Source organism: Semicossyphus pulcher, unplaced genomic scaffold, assembly GCF_022749685.1.
Source record: "Semicossyphus pulcher isolate SPU_LCO1_2020_fin unplaced genomic scaffold, fSemPul1.0.p SCAF_10, whole genome shotgun sequence".
NCBI lineage: Eukaryota > Metazoa > Chordata > Actinopteri > Labriformes > Labridae > Semicossyphus > Semicossyphus pulcher.
The window spans coordinates 5692501-5697500 of record NW_027211604.1 but is presented as its reverse complement, the minus strand read 5'-3'; the positions used below and the strand labels follow the sequence as shown (position 1 = coordinate 5697500).

The following is a 5000-nucleotide window of genomic DNA, read 5'->3' as shown; positions in this document are numbered from 1 at the left end:
AGTTGTTTTCCTCTAGCTTCATATGTAGACTCACTTGGTACAAGGTAGCTCGTGAGTACTGAGGGCTCGTCCGGGATTTGAACCCGGGACCTCTCGCACCCAAAGCGAGAATCATACCCCTAGACCAACGAGCCATAAACACCTGGTGGTAATTGAAGAAAAATTCCACAAATTAACATTGTAACTGAAATGCACTGTCTATTGTTATGACTGTCTGTAATGTTTACAGGTGGGCAAGGAACATTTTGAGTTTTGTAGAAGCCGTACAAGAGAAAGCACAAGAAAGTTAGGGTTATTCCAACAAATGCTACAAGCAACACTGGAATCCGATAGCAGGATCAACTTGACATAACTTTCACACGAAATCACTGGCTTTTCCAGAACGAGGTTTCAGATCAGAACGTTGTGAACCCTCCTTTTGCCTCTAGCTTCATAAAGAAACACAGGAGACGTATTGCAAGGTCACTTGTGAGTACTGAGGGCTCGTCCGGGATTTGAACCCGGGACCTCTCGCACCCTAAGTGAGAATCATACCCCTAGACCAACGAGCAACATGACACTGCTTTTAATCAGTGTAAAAACTCGAAAAAAACGGAACTTTACATAACCTGCAAATTCAGATTGTACACTGTTGTGACTGTAATGTTTACAGGATGTTAGGTCTTTATTTTTTTTACAGGGTGTATCAAAATGAACTCGAGAAAGGACACCAAACTTATGGTTTTCCAACAAATGATACAAGCAACACTGGAATCTGATAGCTGGATCAACTTGATAGTTTCACATGAAAACACAGGCTTTACCAGAATGAGGTGTTCAAGAGAGCACAGAGTTGTTTTCCTCTAGCTTCATATGTAGACTCACTTGGTACAAGGTAGCTCGTGAGTACTGAGGGCTCGTCCGGGATTTGAACCCGGGACCTCTCGCACCCAAAGCGAGAATCATACCCCTAGACCAACGAGCCATAAACACCTGGTGGTAATAGAAGAAAAATTCGACAAATCTCCATTGTAACTGAAATGCAAAGAAAAGGTGGGAAAGAAAATGTTGAGTTTTGTAGAAGCTGTACAAGAAAGTTAGGGTTATTTCAACAAATGCTACAACCAACACCGGAATCCGATAGCTGGATCAACTTGATAGTTTCACATGAAATCACCGGCTTTTCCAGAATGAGGTGTTCCAGAGAGGACAGTTCTTTTCCTCTAGCTTCATATGTAGACTCACTTGTTAAAAGGTCACTTGTGAGTACTGAGGGCTCGTCCGGGATTTGAACCCGGGACCTCTCGCACCCAAAGCGAGAATCATACCCCTAGACCAACGAGCCATAAACACCTGGTGGTAATTGAAGAAAAATTCCACAAATTAACATTGTAACTGAAATGCACTGTCTATTGTTATGACTGTCTGTAATGTTTACAGGTGGGCAAGGAACATTTTGAGTTTTGTAGAAGCCGTACAAGAGAAAGCACAAGAAAGTTAGGGTTATTCCAACAAATGCTACAAGCAACACTGGAATCCGATAGCAGGATCAACTTGACATAACTTTCACACGAAATCACTGGCTTTTCCAGAACGAGGTTTCAGATCAGAACGTTGTGAACCCTCCTTTTGCCTCTAGCTTCATAAAGAAACACAGGAGACGTATTGCAAGGTCACTTGTGAGTACTGAGGGCTCGTCCGGGATTTGAACCCGGGACCTCTCGCACCCTAAGTGAGAATCATACCCCTAGACCAACGAGCAACATGACACTGCTTTTAATCAGTGTAAAAACTCGAAAAAAACGGAACTTTACATAACCTGCAAATTCAGATTGTACACTGTTGTGACTGTAATGTTTACAGGATGTTAGGTCTTTATTTTTTTTACAGGGTGTATCAAAATGAACTCGAGAAAGGACACCAAACTTATGGTTTTCCAACAAATGATACAAGCAACACTGGAATCTGATAGCTGGATCAACTTGATAGTTTCACATGAAAACACAGGCTTTACCAGAATGAGGTGTTCAAGAGAGCACAGAGTTGTTTTCCTCTAGCTTCATATGTAGACTCACTTGGTACAAGGTAGCTCGTGAGTACTGAGGGCTCGTCCGGGATTTGAACCCGGGACCTCTCGCACCCAAAGCGAGAATCATACCCCTAGACCAACGAGCCATAAACACCTGGTGGTAATAGAAGAAAAATTCGACAAATCTCCATTGTAACTGAAATGCAAAGAAAAGGTGGGAAAGAAAATGTTGAGTTTTGTAGAAGCTGTACAAGAAAGTTAGGGTTATTTCAACAAATGCTACAACCAACACCGGAATCCGATAGCTGGATGAACTTGATAGTTTCACATGAAATCACCGGCTTTTCCAGAATGAGGTGTTCCAGAGAGGACAGTTCTTTTCCTCTAGCTTCATATGTAGACTCACTTGTTACAAGGTCACTTGTGAGTACTGAGGGCTCGTCCGGGATTTGAACCCGGGACCTCTCGCACCCAAAGCGAGAATCATACCCCTAGACCAACGAGCCATAAACACCTGGTGGTAATTGAAGAAAAATTCCACAAATTAACATTGTAACTGAAATGCACTGTCTATTGTTATGACTGTCTGTAATGTTTACAGGTGGGCAAGGAACATTTTGAGTTTTGTAGAAGCCGTACAAGAGAAAGCACAAGAAAGTTAGGGTTATTCCAACAAATGCTACAAGCAACACTGGAATCCGATAGCAGGATCAACTTGACATAACTTTCACAGGAAATCACTGGCTTTTCCAGAACGAGGTTTCAGATCAGAACGTTGTGAACCCTCCTTTTGCCTCTAGCTTCATAAAGAAACACAGGAGACGTATTGCAAGGTCACTTGTGAGTACTGAGGGCTCGTCCGGGATTTGAACCCGGGACCTCTCGCACCCTAAGTGAGAATCATACCCCTAGACCAACGAGCAACATGACACTGCTTTTAATCAGTGTAAAAACTCGAAAAAAACGGAACTTTACATAACCTGCAAATTCAGATTGTACACTGTTGTGACTGTAATGTTTACAGGATGTTAGGTCTTTATTTTTTTTACAGGGTGTATCAAAATGAACTCGAGAAAGGACACCAAACTTATGGTTTTCCAACAAATGATACAAGCAACACTGGAATCTGATAGCTGGATCAACTTGATAGTTTCACATGAAAACACAGGCTTTACCAGAATGAGGTGTTCAAGAGAGCACAGAGTTGTTTTCCTCTAGCTTCATATGTAGACTCACTTGGTACAAGGTAGCTCGTGAGTACTGAGGGCTCGTCCGGGATTTGAACCCGGGACCTCTCGCACCCAAAGCGAGAATCATACCCCTAGACCAACGAGCCATAAACACCTGGTGGTAATAGAAGAAAAATTCGACAAATCTCCATTGTAACTGAAATGCAAAGAAAAGGTGGGAAAGAAAATGTTGAGTTTTGTAGAAGCTGTACAAGAAAGTTAGGGTTATTTCAACAAATGCTACAACCAACACCGGAATCCGATAGCTGGATGAACTTGATAGTTTCACATGAAATCACCGGCTTTTCCAGAATGAGGTGTTCCAGAGAGGACAGTTCTTTTCCTCTAGCTTCATATGTAGACTCACTTGTTACAAGGTCACTTGTGAGTACTGAGGGCTCGTCCGGGATTTGAACCCGGGACCTCTCGCACCCTAAGCGAGAATCATACCCCTAGACCAACGAGCCACAAAAGACTGATTTTAATACAACAAAAAGCAGACAAATCTCTATATTATCTAAAAAGCAGAGTCAAATGGTTCCATTGATTTGACTGTAATTTTTCTTCTTTTTGCAGAAGATGTGACAAAACACAAAAGTCAGGACAATTATTCCACCAACACTGGATTACGATGGCCGGATCAACTTGACATAACTTTCCTATGAAATCAGTGGCTTTTCCAGAATGAGTTGTTTGAGAGAGCACAGATTTTTTTCCTCTAGCTTCATAAGCAGACTCACTTGTGTGTACTGAGGGCTCGTCCGGGATTTGAACCCGGGACCTCTCGCACCCGAAGCGAGAATCATACCCCTAGACCAACGAGCCATAAACTCCTGGTGGTAATAGAAGAAAAATTCGGCAAATGTCCATTTTAACTGAAATGCAATGTCCATTGTTATGACTGTCTGTAATGATTACAGGTGGGAAAGAAAATGTTGAGTTTTGTAGAAGCTGTACAAGAAAGTTAGGGTTATTGCAACAAATGCTACAAGCAACACTGGAATCCGATAGTTGGATCAACTTGACATAACTTTCACGTGAAATCACTGGCTTTTCCAGAATGAGGTGTTGGAGAGAGCACAGATTTTTTTCCTCTTGCTTCATAAGTAGACTCACTTGTGAGTACTGAGGGCTCGTCCGGGATTTGAACCCGGGACCTCTCGCACCCAAAGCGAGAATCATACCCCTAGACCAACGAGCCATAAACACCTGGTGGTAATTGAAGAAAAATTCCACAAATTAACATTGTAACTGAAATGCACTGTCTATTGTTATGACTGTCTGTAATGTTTACAGGTGGGCAAGGAACATTTTGAGTTTTGTAGAAGCCGTACAAGAGAAAGCACAAGAAAGTTAGGGTTATTCCAACAAATGCTACAAGCAACACTGGAATCCGATAGCAGGATCAACTTGACATAACTTTCACACGAAATCACTGGCTTTTCCAGAACGAGGTTTCAGATCAGAACGTTGTGAACCCTCCTTTTGCCTCTAGCTTCATAAAGAAACACAGGAGACGTATTGCAAGGTCACTTGTGAGTACTGAGGGCTCTTCCGGGATTTGAACCCGGGACCTCTCGCACCCTAAGCGAGAATCATACCCCTAGACCAACGAGCCACAAAAGACTGATTTTAATACAACAGTTTCACATGAAAACAAAGGCTTTACCAGAATGAGGTGTTCAAGAGAGCACAGAGTTGTTTTCCTCTAGCTTCATATGTAGACTCACTTGGTACATGGTAGCTTGTGAGTACTGAGGGCT

The 5000-nt window shown here is 42.4% G+C and overlaps 11 non-coding genes across 11 annotated transcripts in view; all 11 read right to left on the bottom strand.

The window, feature by feature from the left end:
- Positions 1-62: 62 nt before the first annotated feature.
- On the bottom strand, positions 63-134 carry trnap-ugg (transfer RNA proline (anticodon UGG)). Its single transcript has one exon. It is a non-coding gene; the product is annotated as a tRNA-Pro (tRNA).
- A 758-nt stretch (positions 135-892) lies between these two features.
- On the bottom strand, positions 893-964 carry trnap-ugg (transfer RNA proline (anticodon UGG)). Its single transcript has one exon. It is a non-coding gene; the product is annotated as a tRNA-Pro (tRNA).
- A 288-nt stretch (positions 965-1252) lies between these two features.
- trnap-ugg (transfer RNA proline (anticodon UGG)) lies at positions 1253-1324 on the bottom strand. Its single transcript has one exon. It is a non-coding gene; the product is annotated as a tRNA-Pro (tRNA).
- Positions 1325-2082: 758 nt separating this feature from the next.
- trnap-ugg (transfer RNA proline (anticodon UGG)) lies at positions 2083-2154 on the bottom strand. Its single transcript has one exon. It is a non-coding gene; the product is annotated as a tRNA-Pro (tRNA).
- Positions 2155-2442: 288 nt separating this feature from the next.
- trnap-ugg (transfer RNA proline (anticodon UGG)) lies at positions 2443-2514 on the bottom strand. The gene has a single exon. It is a non-coding gene; the product is annotated as a tRNA-Pro (tRNA).
- Positions 2515-3272: 758 nt separating this feature from the next.
- Positions 3273-3344, bottom strand: trnap-ugg (transfer RNA proline (anticodon UGG)). The gene has a single exon. It is a non-coding gene; the product is annotated as a tRNA-Pro (tRNA).
- A 288-nt stretch (positions 3345-3632) lies between these two features.
- trnap-agg (transfer RNA proline (anticodon AGG)) lies at positions 3633-3704 on the bottom strand. Its single transcript has one exon. It is a non-coding gene; the product is annotated as a tRNA-Pro (tRNA).
- Positions 3705-3990: 286 nt separating this feature from the next.
- trnap-cgg (transfer RNA proline (anticodon CGG)) lies at positions 3991-4062 on the bottom strand. The gene has a single exon. It is a non-coding gene; the product is annotated as a tRNA-Pro (tRNA).
- A 304-nt stretch (positions 4063-4366) lies between these two features.
- Positions 4367-4438, bottom strand: trnap-ugg (transfer RNA proline (anticodon UGG)). Its single transcript has one exon. It is a non-coding gene; the product is annotated as a tRNA-Pro (tRNA).
- A 345-nt stretch (positions 4439-4783) lies between these two features.
- Positions 4784-4855, bottom strand: trnap-agg (transfer RNA proline (anticodon AGG)). The gene has a single exon. It is a non-coding gene; the product is annotated as a tRNA-Pro (tRNA).
- Positions 4856-4995: 140 nt separating this feature from the next.
- Positions 4996-5000, bottom strand: part of trnap-agg (transfer RNA proline (anticodon AGG)) — a 72-nt gene continuing 67 nt past the window's right edge. The window contains exon 1 of the tRNA in view: positions 4996-5000. This exon is cut by the window's right edge and continues 67 nt beyond it. This is a non-coding gene — a tRNA (tRNA-Pro).